Raw genomic sequence first — 16,189 nt, 5'->3', positions numbered from 1 at the left:
TACGCCATCCCAATCAGAATCCCAATGACACTCTTTACAGAATTAGAACAAAGAATCCTAAAATTCATATGGGGCAACAAAAGACCCCGAATTTCTAAAGCAATCCTGAGAAAAAAGAACAAAGCTGGAGGCATCACAATCCCTGATTTGAAAACATACTACAAAGCTACAGTAATCAAAACAGCATGGTACTGGTACAAAAATAGGTGCACAGATCAATGGAACAGAATTGAAAGCCCAGAAATAAAGCCACACATCTATGGACAGTTTATCTTTGACAAAGGAGCTGAGGGCCTACAATGGAGAAAAGAAAGTCTTTTCAACAAATGGTGCTGGGAAAACTGGAAAGCCACATGTAAAAGAATGAAAATTGACCATTCTTTTTCACCATTCACCAAAATAAACTCAAAATGGATCAAAGACCTAAAGGTGAGACCTGAAACCATAAGTCTTCTGGAAGAAAACGTAGGCAGTACACTCTGACATCAGTATTAAAAGGATCTTTTCCAACACCATGCCTTCTCAGAGAAGGGAAACAATAGAAAGAATAAACAAATGGGACCTCATCAGACTAAAGAGCTTCTTCAAGGCAAATGAAAACAGGATTGAAACAAAAAAACAACCCACTAACTGGGAAAAAATATTTGCAAGTCATATATCTGACAAAGGCTTAATATCCATAATATATAAAGAACTCTCACAACTCAACAACAAAAAATCAAACAACCCGATCAAAAAATGGGCTGGAGACATGAACAGACATTTCTCCAAAGAAGATATACGGATGGCCAATAGGCACATGAAAAGATGCTCATCATCACTGATCATCAGGGAAATGCAAATCAAAACTACACTAAGATATCACCTTACACCCATTAGAATGACAAAAATATCTAAAACTAATAGTAGCAAATCTTGGAGAGGTTGTGGAGAAAAAGGAACCCTCATACACTGCTGGTGGGAATGCAAACTGGTGCAGCCACTATGGAAAACAGTATGGAGATTCCTCAAAAAATTAAAAATAGAACTACCATACAATCCAGCCATCCCACTACTGGGTATTTATCCAAAGAGCTTGAAGTCAGCAATCCCAAAAGTCCTATGTACCCCAATGTTCACTGAAGAATTATTTACAATAGCAAAGACATGGAAGCAACCTAAGTGCCCATCAACAGACGAATGGATAAAGAAGATGTGGTACATATATACAATGGAATACTACTCAGTTGCAAAACAGAACAAAATCATTCCATTTGCAATAACATGGATGGACCATGAGGGAATTATGTTAAGTGAAATAAGCCGGCTAGAGAAGGATAATCTGTGTATGACTCCACTCATATGAGGAATTTAAAAATGTGGACTAAGAACAGTTTAGTGGATACCAGGGGAAAGGTGGGGTGGGGGGTGGGCACAAAGGGTGAAGTGCTGCACCTATAACACGAATGACAAACATTAATGTACAACTGAAATTTCACAAGATTGTAACCTATCATTAACTCAATAAAAAAAAAGATATTAGTCACAATTACTATGTTTATTCATCATTTCTTTTTATACTGAGAGGTTGTATTTGTATTTTTGAGGGGAAATGAATATCTTGATGAGTTGCCATTTACGATTCTGCACCCAATTCTAGTGTGTGGGTTTTCTTCCAACACCACCAACCAATTCTCCAACACCAGGTAGGTGTCCTACAATTCAACTCAATTCTGACACTAACTACCTAGAGATAGTATCAGATCCCACCACAAGTTAAGGGCTCAGTCCTACAAGACCCCATCCCCTCTCTTCGGCCATGTCAGATGCCATCTGGGCTTCTGACCTACAAGCTATAGATCAGAGGTTCCAATGACCCCCTCCTTGGGTTCAATTAATTTGCTAGAGTGGCTCACAAAATTCAGAGAAACATTTTACTTACTAAATAAGCAGTTTATTATAAAAAGATGTAACTCAGGAACAGCGAGATGGGAGAGATGCATAGGACTAGGTATGGGGAAAAGCTGCAGAGCTTCCACACTCTCTCCTTGCACACCACTCTCCCCAAATTTCCGTGTGTTCACCAACCCGGAAGCTCTCTGAACCCTGACCTTTCTGGTTTTCATAGAGGCTTCATCACATAGGCATGACTGAGTACATTACATTGGTGATTAAACTCAATCTCTAGCCCCTCTCCTTTCCCAGGAGGTCAGGAAGTGAGTCTGAAAGTTCTAACCCTCTAATTGAAACTGGCAAAGAGTTAGCCACTGATGATCAAGTAGCTAGGAACTAAAGGTTTTTTTCCTTTTTGCAATTACTGAATATAGCTTTTAGCTCTTTAACCCACCCATTGTTAACTGTTCTGTTTAGGCAATATGCTACCCAATTCCCACTAGGCTAGATAACTAGGTAGATAACATTTCCCTGGAGCTTGGGTCACCATGGTAATAGGTGGGTGAGCTGTTTTTCAGGAATTATCACTCCTTGTCCACTTCAGGCTGGTTGAGACCACTAACTCATCAACTGGGACCACACAGATGTCCAATAGGCAACCTTCTGATGTCAAGGGGCTAAAAACTCCACCCTCAGATCATGCTAACACTGCCATTTTGTGAGCATGCGTCCTGTGAAGAGGCATGAAGTCTGCCTACGCTTACGCACATCATCAATTACCTCAACTCTCCTCACCTCCAATCACCTATCTCCATATTTCAGTCCACCTTGCCCCCCATCCCATAAATATCCCTGAGTCTCTATTTTCAGGACAGCGGATTTGAGACTCATGCTCTCGCTCCCTCACATGGCTGCCTTGTGATTACACTCTCTCTCTGCTGCAATCTGGTGGTCTCGGTGTTTGGCTTTCTGGGCGGTGGGCAAAAAAGAACCTGGTTCAGTAACATAATCACATAGTTGATTCTCCTGACAACCAGCCCTCACCCTTAAGTTGCAGGGCTTTTGAAAATTCACCTCATTAACACAACAAAAGACAACTTGATTGCTCTCAAGATTTAGACAATTCCAAGGGTTTTAGGATCTATGTACCAGGAACCTGTTGAAGACCAAATATATATTTGTTATTATAAATCGCAAGATCACACTATTGTTCTTTGAAACTAGGAAAAACTTAATTGTTTAACTCTGTATATGTGTGTAAAAGGAACGGGGAGAGAGAAAAAGTCAGAGAGAGAAATAGATAAGGATTAAAACAAAAGATTTGGACCAGGACATGGCAAACTACACAGGCCCAACTGTTACTGAACCAAAGTAGGTGTGCCTCTGGGCAAGTTAAACCAGAAGTAGTTGTCTCACAAAGTAAAGTATATTTGCGGCAAATAGGAGACCATGCGGAATCATTTCCAAGGTCATGGCGCCCCTGAACAAAGGGAAGCAGAGACATTTATTTTGGATGGGGAATGAATATTCAAAAAGGAGAGGTCGGTATTCTCTCCATTGGAAAACATGCTTCCACATACACTGCCGGTGATGGTAATAAGGCCTAAACTCCTCCCAGGGAGATATTAGCATTAAAAATAAGGCAAAGGTCATAGCCAGAGCTCTGCTGGTGAGGCTAGGTCCGGTTCAGGGTGGTTGGTGATTGCGTCTCCTTAACATAACAAAAGGGAAAAAAAAACAATTTGGGAAAACAGTTAAATGCTTCCAAACCCACCCTTGAGTTCCTTGGGGCAACTAGTCGGTGACACCACCACACAAACGAAATCTAGCCTGCCCCTATTTTTATATGGCCTTTGAGCTAAGAATGCTTTTTACATTTTCGATCTACATTAAAAATCAAAGGAAAGATAACATTTAATGGCATTGAAAATTAAAGAAATTAAAACTTTAATGCCTGTAAATTAAATTTTATTGGAGCACAGTCAGGCTCATTCATTTACATATTGTCTGTGGCTGGCTTAGTGCCCCAGCAACAAAGTCCAGCAGTTGTGACAGGGACCCCGTGGCCCGCACTGCTTAAATATTTACTACCTGGCTTCTTACAGAAAAAAATGCTTACCAACCCTGATTTAGACAAAATGAGAATTAGAGTAGAAGAGAACTGGAATATTACATGAAGCTATTCTTAGTGTAAAACACAAAAGGTCACACAAAGCCAGTTAATAATGTTGACAGAAATAAGTTTGTGAACATTTTAGTAAATAATTGAGAGTATAAAAAATTTTCTTTCCTGATTTTATACCTATAATCCTGTGATATTTGCCCTGCACATCCATGCCACTCTGCCAATGTAACACTACAAATGCAAAAATACATCTTCAATAGCCACAATTTAACTTTCCATTGTTACAAATCAGAGGCTATAACAAGCAGATTTTTGGTGAACGTGCCACAGATGTGAAAGCTCAGAGAGAACAAAACTGGGAAGTTTTTTCCATTTTATTCTTTTATTTATTTAGTACCATACCATAAATTATTAAAGAGACGGGTGCTCCTTGCAACATCGTTTCTACTGTCGTTTTAGCCCTCAGTAGCTGAGGATCAATGTCCTGACAGGTATCTCAACAACAGACTATAATTTCAACCAGGGACTCATGAGGCTGGAATGTTGGAGAGTTGGATTGTATATCTTTTTCTTCAGCCCAGCTACAGAAATAGACGCCAACGATAAAGAAAAGCACTGACGACTTTAGTCTGCATTCCCCATCTAATAGGCATATCCAGTCACAAGTTAGACAACACAAGAACGGCAGCTTAGACACAAAAATGCAGAGACTTTCACTTCCAAGCAAGACTGAATTTGATCTGCCCCGAATCACATTCTAATTCTACCTCCTATAGAAAATCAATCATTCAATGTCTTTTCAGGGGTGACTGTTAAGTCCATAGAGTGGATGGGATTACCCAAGGAGAGTGACAGACTAGGGACAGCATCTAAACATCTCATGGGATCTCACCTGAGCCGGAGTTCCCAGAGCTGGAACATGGACAGGGATGAGCAGAAGCGCCCCTCAAGCTGCAGAGCATGGAGCCAAAAGATTTCCAGAAAACAATGCGCAGGTGGGATAACTAGACATCAAGTACCTCCTGATGTGATATACCCATAGCTACTAAAAATGTTTAAACTAACCCTAATCAAACTTTTAACATCTAACTTTCAGTTATGAAGAAATACAGGGAATAGAGAATAATGAACACCATGAAGAAAAGTCTGACAAAATCAAAATATAAGGTTTTCTGTAATAAAATTGGCCCCGTCTTGGAAAAGTCAATATTGGGGCTGGGTGGAGGAAGAGTTAAAACTATTCTACATTAAAAGGAATTTAAGAGATATAATTTAAGAGATTTATGTGTAATATCCTTGATTATATCTTAATTTTAAAAATACAATTAGGGACCAGCCCAGTGGCGCAACAGTTAAGTTCTCACATTCTGATTTGGTGGCCCGGGGTTCACCAGTTGAGATCCTGGGTGCAGATCTAGGCATCGCTTACCAAGCCATGCTGTGGCAGGTGTCCTACATACAAAATAGAGGAAGATTGGCATGGACGTTAGCTCAGGACCAATCTTCCTCACCAAAAGAAAAGGGGGTTGGCCAGCCCGGTGGTGCAGTGGTTAAGTTCTCACGTTTCACTTCAGCAGCCCGGGGGTTCACCGGTTCAGATCCCAGGTGTGGAGCTATGCACCGCTTATCAAGACATGCTGTGGTGGGCATCCCACATATAAAATAGAGGAAGATGGACATGGATATTAGCTCAGGGCCAGTCTTCCCCAGCAAAAAGAGGAGGAGTGGCAGCAGATGTTAGCTCAAGGCTAATCTTCCTAAAAAATAATAATTAAAAAAAGTAATAATAAAAATACAATTAGATATTCCAGGAGAAAATGGGGGAAATTTGAATATGGACAGAGTATTAAATGATACCAGGGATTTGTTGTTAAATTTGTTTGATGAGATTATGATATTGTGGTTATGTAGGAGAATGTCCTTTTTTTTCTTTAATTTAGAAATATATACTGCAATATTTAGGTAAACTCCTCCAGATCTAGAGTTTACTTTAAACCAGTTTAGCCCTTGCTATACATAAAGATGAAGCAATATCAATATGTAAGTAGTGGTTATACGTGTGTTAATTATACTCTTTTGGGGCCGGCCCCATTCCCAAGTGGTTAACTTCACACTTCTGCTTTGGTGGCCCAAGGTTTGCTGGTTCTGATCCTTGATCATACACACTGCTGCTCATCAAGCCATGCTGTGGTGGCATCCCACATAGAAGAACTAGAATGACCTACAATTAAGATATACGACTATGTGCTGGAGCTTTGGGTAGAAAAGAAAAAAAAAAAAGAGGAAGATTGGCAACAGATGTTAACTCAGGGCCAGTCTTCCTCACCAAAAAAAAAAAAGATTCTACTTTTTTGTATGATTAAAAAATTTATAACAAAATTTTTTTTTAAAAGAAGACTTTCTGGGCAAAGAGGGGGATAAATCATACAGAAGCTTTATCAAAGCATTGATCTAAAAGTTTACACTAGAATGACAGAATCCAGCTGTGCCACAAAAAAAAAAAAAGTGGGTAGAGCACTCAGGTTTGGAAAAGAAAATAAAAACAGAGCTTACAGTGATGCCCTGAGATGCTTGCACATAACCAAGTGGTCTTTACATTCCTTGGCATGTTCACATAGAAAAATGAACCTCTGTGACTTCTGCCTCTCATTCTCTTTCCCTTGTTTTCAAATTTCAGCTTATTCTGCTATTGACCTTCCTGATAGCTTCTTCTAGGACCGTACTGACTTTTTACATGAGCCTTCAATTGTGCACCTCCTTTGCCTTTTGTAAATATTTTCAATCTCATCCGAAGGCTCTGTGAACAGCAGCATCACTTTCCTCATTTGTTTCCATCTTTTTTGACTCCCATGGATTTTTTTCTTCACATTTGCAATTTTGTTTCTGATAGCTCTCTAACTTCGGAGATTTTTTTCTTTCTACAATTTCAAGCTACAAAAGTATGCCCATCTCATCTCTTAGTTGGAATCTGCTGTCCTAAAACCAAGACACCTACCTCTGTCCATTGCCCCCCTTCCAGGACTGCATGAGGATGGGGAGGGCAGCAGTCCTCCTGCCCCAAGTTCTAGAACTTTAATTCATTGACAATTCTTCCTGATGGCCCAAAATTAGGTTCAGAGTAGCAGTTTCCAAGTTTCTAATTCTAACTTCTGAAAACTCAAATAACCAACAAAAGAAGTGAAGAATTTAGCTTTGGGTGCTGTTTAGCTCGGCTGATTCAGCAGAACTCTGAATACTGAATTCCCCAAAACTCATTTTGTCTCTGTGATCTGTGGAAAAATCAAGACTTCCTTTCCCTCCACTTGGCCACTTGCGTTTATAACTTAAATGCTCTACTCTTCTGTCCTTGATTTTCTCAGGTATTCCTTTATAGCATACTTCATTACTTCATCTTATCTCCTGCCCACTTTGCCAAAGGTTTCCAAAAAAACGAGGAATGGAGTCAGAATTAGAGAACAGAAATCTGACTTTCTATGAGAGCTGGCACCGCTACATCCCACTGCTTAAACAAAAAGGAAAACTAATTTAGGGAGAGAGACTTGTACTAGAAAGAGACTGTTAGCTCTTATTAGTGAGGAAGGGGAAGCGTGACATAATCAACCACTTCCCCTAAGGGACCAGGTTTAGGAACGGTGAATTAAACCCCAGCTTCTACTAGGGCAATCTTGGTGGAAACAGGCCAACGAAGAGAGCTTGAGGGGGCAAAACTAAAAAAGAACTAAGTTCTAATCACAGATGTGACTCTATGGGGTGATGGAACCCAAACCCAACGGTTCCCTTTGGCTTTCTTCTGAGATTGCGTTTTAGTAGCAGTCAAACCATCATCCAAATAGAGTCACCAGCATCACATTAAATGCTGGCCAAGTCCAATCAAGGGAGCGTGCCCAACACAAAAGACTATCCTGACCTGAGACCAATATTGGTCCTACTATTTACTTACTTGTCAATTGTACCTCAATAAACAGGAATCTATTTTTTAAAGCCTGTGTGTTAGGACTGCTTATATTAGATTAACCCATATAGATAGGTTAAGGAGCAGTCTTCACAGATGCCTTTCATCTAAGGACAATTTCATGTGCTTCAACCTATAGAACAGAAGGGTGGGACAAGTATTTCCAGGAGAGGACTGAAACATGTCACAGAGGAGGCTAGAGTAGAAGAGAGCATGTAGCTACTCTAACTGAGTTTAAAACACTAGGTTCAGATTAATTCTAACCTGAGGAATTAAGGAATTTAGAAACACGATCTCAGAGCCAGGTAAGCGATTTGGGGAAATTCTGAAAGAGAGATCATCCAGATGCTGGAAACAGTAATGTTCAATCAGACAAAAAGGAAAAATATGGAAGCTACAGATGTGGATACCAGGAAAAATCTAAATATTCAATAACCGATTACTATATAGTTAATGAATATCTATAAACAATGCTATGATTGCTAAAACAACTGTATATTTTGAAGCAACAGCCAAATCATACTTAACAGTGAAACAAGACAGAAGAGATAATTTAAAAATCTGGAACATTGAATACAAAATTTTCATTATTTTCAGATAATATAATTGTATAATCAGATAGTTATAGAGAATCAATTGAAAACTTATTTTAATTAATGACAGTTCAGTAAATTAGCTAACTAAAGATAAATAAGAAAAATCAATACCTTTTCTATGTTTTTCCAACCACCATCAGAAATCTTAATGGAGGCAAATTCAGAACGATGGCACGTGGTTGGTAACGCATGAACCAGACTTGATCAGCTTCCAAAGAAAATAGCTATGAAAATTCAGAAAAAGACGAACACTCTTAGCAACGCTGCAAATTAAGACTATAGGCCAACCTATTGCTAGAAATGGGAAAAGTTAATATTAATAACAACAAGAACTGTGGAGATCAAATGGCTATTACAATTTGTGGCCAAGTCACACACATTCTTCCCATTATTCATCTTTTATGCTTGAGCAGTCAAGAAACAGTACTTCATTTTTTACCTAAACAATTTTAAACACACAATCAAGCATCTTTTACAATTAAAAGTCAAAAACTAATAGAATTTAAAACAATGTAAAATATGAAAATAATTAGAAGAGAAACAAAAATAACAAAAAGAATAATGTAGAAAAAATAGGAAAAAAGTATAACTAGCATGAACCATAATGTATTTAAAAGAGGGATAAAAGGTACAAGAGTAATGTTTTTTAGAACATACAAGGAGAAATTGACAGAAATATAATCTAATGGGAAACAATACACCACTTTCAGTCTTTGATTGATCAATTTAAAAAAAGCAGAAGACCTGAATAGAGTAATACAGATCAATCTGTAGATCTACACATAGCTTTTTTAAAGTACACAGTTAACATTTATTAGAAGAAAAATCTTCTTTCATTCATTCAATAAATATGAATTGCTAACCTGTGTGCCAGACAATCCCATTATCCTGACCCAAACAGGATGCTATTGAGTGTTAAGTCGTGAAGAGAATGCCAGGACTCCCTCAAAGCAGGAATTGTTTTGACTATAGTCTCTGATCACAGTGTAAAAAAACTAGAATTAAACACACATACACACACACACACCACTTTCTAAGCACTCCTGGGGAGAACTGAAATCAAAACTGCAGTTAACAATATTTAGAAATTAATGACAATGAAAGCATTGCATACAAAAATTTACAGGGTACAGGCAAAATTTAACTCAGATGCCAATCCATGGTTTTAAATGATTTCGTTATTAGATAGGAAATATTACAACTTAACAACCAAAGCATTCAACTCCAGATAGAGAGGTAAAACACAGCATAAGTAAAGTAAGTCTGATTAAGATACACAAAGTCGGAAAAGTCTATTCTTTCATCCTAACAAGCAAAACAACCAAATAAGCTGCAAAGTCATAATTTTTAAGCCAATCAGAAATCTGAGGATATAAAGAAACCTAAATGAAATAATTTAAGAAATGAAAAAGCCCTTCATAGGAGAAAAAAAAAACACAGCTGCTTATATCCTAGGCATAGTGACAAGAATGAGGACAAATGCACCACAGATGGTTTTAAGGAGGAATGAATAGAAGTTTCAACAAACTTTTAACCACCATATGGAATTACACACTAGAATTCAAAGGAGCCACAGCCACAGATTATATCTGCACCCACACGTCAAGGCTTTCCCACAGTTCTTCCCCTGGCACAAAGATAATTCCTCAGCAACTCAAAAAGCTGGCAGTCAGAACATAAAGAAGAGAAAGATCACCTATAGTTAGGAAAGCTGGTGGCTCACCTTTAAAGTACTAAGAAATTTTGGGATTCTTGCCAGTGCTTAGTCCCCAAACACCACTGAAGGGTAAATCCTGATCCTACCCTAAGCTGGTGAAGCCAGTGGTGACCTGAATCAAACGAAAGCTAAATTAATTAATTAATTAAATAACAGACCAGCTCAACAACAACAGATGACCACATTAAATTAGGTGCCACTCTAGCAGTATGGCAGAAGAAGTGGCATGCCCTTTTTAGGAGGTAAATATTATTAACTTCAGTGTCTAGTATCCTTTTATGCAAAACATCCTCTAGGCAATCAAATATTATGAGATACACAAAGAAGCATGACAATATGGCTTGCGGTCAAGATAGAAAAGTATTGATAGAAGAAGACCCAGAGATGGTTTAGAGGTTGGAATTATTAGATAGGGACTTTGAAACATCTGATAAAAATGCTAACAGATCCAGGGGAAAATTTGGACAAGATGTACAAAGAGATAAAGAATGTCAGGAAAGAGTTGGAAGCTGTAAAGAAAGAACCAAGGGATGCTAGAAATGGAAAATATATCAGAAGTGTTGAACGGAAGTATCAGAGTAAACATTCCTACCTTATTCTTGAACTGAGGAGAAAAGTATTCAGTCTTTGACCATTAAGTATGAGCTTAGTTGCAGGGTTGGGAGACACAGGGATGGATTGGTGGGGGTTTTTTCAGATGTCCTCAAATTAAAGAAATTTCCTTTTTGGTTTGCTGGGAGTTTATTTTATCATGAATGAAGGTTGAATTCTGTCACATGTTTTTCCACATCAATGCAGATAATACAGTTGGCATCAGAAGTGGGATTCTCTAGAATGACGCTGAAATATGGTGAAAGTATTCTTTGGGAAAAGGATGAGGGGGCAGGAAATGACGACATTTAATGCCTAGACAGCTACCAGGTCACCTGTGGTATGAGACAGCAGATGCTCAGCCATCAGTTACTGGAGGCAAAAGTTATTGGTGGAATCTAGAAATGAAAACCCAACTCCCAAGGAGTTGGCTTGCTGGATACGTAAAAAAATGCAACATCATGACAAAGTCAATATACAATCCCTCAGTTATTTTTATCTATAATAAGCTAAAATCAAAGTGAAGCAAGGTGTTGGGGTGGATTCTGGTGCTGCACTACGCTCAGATTCGGGCCAGGCTGAGTTACAGCCTCTAGCCTCTGGGCTCCTACTGAACTGAAAAATTATGCTGGAAAAACAAACAGCACTTCTGTAACCTCTGGTCACCAAAAGGTAGTCAAGGTTGGGGGGGCACAACAAACAAGTAAAACCAGGGAGTCTCATGTGAAGGAGTTGTCTCATTTTGTGAATGGATATCATCAGCTTCCTGAAGAACCTTTATAAGTGGATTGTGAGGGTGACTAACCAATGAGCAGTTGTTTGGGTTTTGTATGTTACAGAATGGAGGGCATGTTTAGGTTGATGCAGGACCCACAGTTCACTATTCAATAGTCACAGATCACTACATAGTTTCCCCAGGGTGGAAGGCCCCACACCTAGCTGGCAAGCAGACCACATAGGGCCCCTACTGGTAACCCTGGGAGGCTATAGATGGGTCCTGATGGGAACAGACAGTTACCCTGGGCAGAGATTTGCATACCTGGTGGCAGATGCAAATGCTTAAAACACTACAAAAGGACTGGAACAGAACTTACTATATCAGTTTGGACCACCAAATTACACTCCTTCAGACTAAGGAACACAGTTTACAGCCAATACTCTGAGGACAATTCAGTGGTAATTCTTAAAATATAGCAGTGGCTTCTGCATCTGTATTTTCAGTGTTTGTGATGAACTCTTACATAACTGCAATAAAAGAATAATATACTATTTTATTAACTGGAACACCTGCTTTATTTTTATATAATCCTTCATTTATTTGCTTTCTATATTCATCTTTAAGCCCTCATAACTTGCACCTTCTCCACAAACTAGATCTCTAGGAAAGCAGCACACAGCAAATGTACAAAAATCTGTAAAAATAATGAGTGTGCTATTGTTGATGAAAATGACTGATATGTAGAGAAAAAAGTATATACAGCAATTAAAAACTTAATTTCCATTTCATTATAAAAGAATATATAGGAACAATGAGAACAAAAGAAGAAAAGCTATCAGAGAGAAAGTATAGGAATTTTTAAGAGCAAGATTCAAAAGGAAGGTGGGAGAGGAAGCAAAGAAAAATCATTTAGCAAAACTGTTCGATAAAACATGTAATAGGAAACAGGAAATGCTTCCAGCACTGACACAGGAGCAATCACATCCACATCTCCCATTAACTTTCTGTTTGATGCCTCAGGGAGTCTCAGCTCACTTTCCTGGGAGACCTCAGTCTTGAGGGTTGATTTCCTTATTGTCTTGCCCTTTCTTCTTTTAGAATTATCAAACTCTCCATCAACAATATTAAAACAAAATGTCTAACATGGACAAGAAATTGTTTGTAGTAAGAATTTGATTGTTTTTGAATGGATTACTTGATTATTTTGATTTTGATCGAGTATGGGGTGAGACGAAGTGGTCTTGCCATTTTTCCTTAATTCTTTAATGATAGACATTCATTCCTTTATATTCAACAAATGCTCCCATTTTGTACATTTTTCCCATAATTCTTCATACCATGGTAGTGATGGAAGAAGTACCAGGGAAACTACAGGCCTCTCCCAGGCCAAGAGCACCCAGGGAAGTAGCCATCCATGGTAAAGCTAGAAAGGATATACAAGTTTATCTGGTTGAATTTCCTCATTTTGAGCTTCGAGTCCATTGAGACTCACCCAGAATTACACAGGTAATTAGTCACAGATCTAGAGGGAAGCCACAATCTTCTCACCACATTGTTTTTGCTACTCTCCACTCTTTCTAAATTTCTTGATCCATCATATCCTATATCAAACTGGAAATCAACTTGCATTAGTCAGGGTTAGTAGTAGGGTCCTCCAGAGAAACAGAACCAATAGGAGGTGTATACATAGAGAAAGATGCTGATTATAAGGAATTGGCTCACATGATTATGGAGGTTGGCAAGTCTAAAATCTGTAGTGTGGGCTGGCAGCTTGGAGACCCAGGAGAGCCAATGGTGAGATGAAGTCTGAAGGCAGTCTGTTGGAAAATTCCCTCTTGCTCAGGGAAGCTGGTCTTTTTGTTCTATTCAGGCCTTCAACTGATCGGATGAGGCCCACCCACAATATGAAGGGCAATCTGCTTTACTCAAGTTCACTGATTTAAATGTTAATCTCAGCCAAAAACACCTTCCATAAAATTAACCATCACACAATTCCTCCAAGAAATATCTTCCTACTAATATTTTGCCATTGATCTCTGCAAAGTTGGGAGATTTAAGCAGCAGGCAAAGCTTAGTTTTTCTCCTTTTTTCTTCCTGTAATGGACATATAAGAGGCCTAAAAGAGAGTAGTGTGGTAAGCACCCAAGGAGATATCCAGGAAGGAACTAGACAAGATAGGTGTGGAGACTGAAGAAAGCGAAATACGTAAAGTTAAAGGGAATAAATATCCTCAAAATACACAGGTTTTCATATCCCAGTTTGTGGTCTACAGCAAACATGTGCAAAATACGTAAATTTTTACATTCTTCAGTATTAGACTTAAATATAGTACTTGAAACCACAATTGTACCATAATCATAGAGCCAATGGGATGGCCAGGCTTTGCTGGAAATAAGATGATCAAGTGGCAAGATAATCTAACTTTACCTATTTTCAGGTCAGAAGCAGTCAGTGGCCCAAAGAAAAGCAAAATGCAAGCTCTGTGATGAAAGCAATGAAGGTCACAGAAAGCTGAAAGACTTGAATGAAGTGGAGAATCAGAGCTAAGGGAAATTCACACGAGGATCCTAAAGACATGGCTTCTGTAAGGAAGTCATGCAGGAAACTTTTGCTCAAAGTCTCAAGTGTGTGGCTAGGGGATGAACCTAAAGATATCAAAACTCCAGCACTGTAAGTCTGACCAGGATTTGATATTTATGACAAGTATGAAATTATTTAAATGTAATTAATTATCTTCTATTATTATGTAGTATCTTCTATTGCTATCTTCGGGTTCATTTGGCTTTCTGATCCGTACTCACAAGCACTAAGTCGACTTTGAATACAATTACAGGATATCGCTTTATTGCAAAATGACTCGAATATGAAACTAGTCTTTTTAGGGACACCATCTGTTGTTCATGACACTTTAAATGAAGGAGATTTCAGTTGCTAAATATTCCACAGAAACATATGAAGAGAATTCAAAGGGTTTGGGTTTCTAAGAAAATACAATATCCCCTAAGCATGAAATGAAAGCCTTTCTTCAAAGTGTTTGCAATAACAAAGAAGTGTTTAATTATATTTGATATACATAGATCTTTTCTGGAAAAACAAAATAACACATGAATTAGGCCAAGTCTTCTGTAAAGCAAGTGGAATGATAAAAATCAGTGATATTCTTATTTATAATCAGGTAATGACAGAAACAAATGGAGGGAAAGCAACCTGCCCAATAGCAAATGGTTCCGCAAAAGCTAATTGATGTGTTTCCCCTTAGTCAAGACATAAATATGAGTCAATTGTGTAAGGATGGAGTTGAGCTTTGGAGGGCAAGTGGTCTAATAGCATTTCTCTGGAGAGGTTAATCAGACTTCCAAGGCCTTAGCAACTCATTTTTAAATGACTTGAATATGCTAGAATGTCTCATAGGAATAACTGATGAATACTAATTAAGATTCCAAATCCCTACACATAAGAAATGATCAGATGAATGCTTAGACATAAGAGTACCTATTAGTAATGTTTGGAGCTCCTTGGATGAAGGGTTTTCAAGAGCAGCTCAGTCGGACTATTACAAAAGAATAGGAGCTGCCATCTTTTGTGAACCACTCTAATCTATAATAATCTACCCTGTCAATAAACCAGTTAAACTGTGGCTTTGTCAGAGAGCTGGGGTCAGAAAGCATTATCGTAGATTGTCATTTTGCTCTCTACAGGGTGCACTACACATCATTTTAAAATGATATGCTGTGTTCAATATTTTATATGACTGAAGGATAACTCTAGACTTGAATTTATTGCCACACATACTTGCAGCTAAATCATATAATATTACTTCAAACACTATTTTCAAGATATCAGCCAGCATAACTGATGAAAAACTATTTTCTATATAAATTCATTTTGTCTCATTTTTTCATTTGCTACTTTATTGCTTTATTGTTATCTAAAATATTTCACACCTGGAAAATTCTTTGACGTCTTTACATACAATCTAATTCTGTTTGCGTTGGATAACCAAAAAAGAAAACTTGCTCCCTTTATGAAAACTATTTTATGGTTTCCTTTTGTTGTGTTTTCAGCTTGGAGTTGCTACGATTTGGGGAAGAGCTCTTTGTTTTGAGACAAAAATCAATGCCATCTTATTGCAAACACTTGTTTTCAATATAGCTGAGAAAAAAAATCAGGACAGAAACAGTTTATCTATTTCAGAATTACTGGTATCTTGTGCAAATAACAATTCATCCTGAATTTCAGTTAAACTTTTATTTAATTGTCCTCAACTTTCCGCACAGTGACTATTTCAACACTTAAATTTCAACCATCATCTTATATTCCAAAATTTAAGCCAGCCACTTCACTCAACGAAAATCAATCAGGTGTTTTCCAAGACGTTGCACCATTTAGTATACAGAGAACTCAGTAAGCCAAGAGTTTTCTTATTTTAAAAGAAACAAAAAGTTATCTAATGTGGACAAAGATCACAATAATTACAGAAAGCATTTATCCCTTTGAAATAAAAATATTGACACGATCTGAAGACAGATTTCACAAAAGATTTTTCTTTTTCTTTTCTGAAAAATGTTTTGACAGTCTAGCTATGTAATTAGGTAAAGAAAGACCTGGGTTTGTAAGT

General features: G+C 38.0%; 1 long non-coding RNA gene across 1 annotated transcript in view; it reads right to left on the bottom strand.

The window, feature by feature from the left end:
• The window catches only part of LOC123285207 (uncharacterized), a 432,431-nt gene that overhangs the window by 293,637 nt on the left and 122,605 nt on the right, over window positions 1–16,189 (bottom strand). Inside the window, exon 3 of the long non-coding RNA XR_011502880.1 lies at window positions 8,657–8,769. This is a non-coding gene — a long non-coding RNA (uncharacterized lncRNA). The remainder of the gene's footprint in view (window positions 1–8,656; window positions 8,770–16,189) is intronic.

Source organism: Equus asinus, chromosome 4 (genome assembly GCF_041296235.1).
Source record: "Equus asinus isolate D_3611 breed Donkey chromosome 4, EquAss-T2T_v2, whole genome shotgun sequence".
Taxonomy (NCBI): Eukaryota; Metazoa; Chordata; class Mammalia; order Perissodactyla; family Equidae; genus Equus; species Equus asinus.
This window is presented reverse-complemented; position numbering and strand designations above follow the sequence as displayed.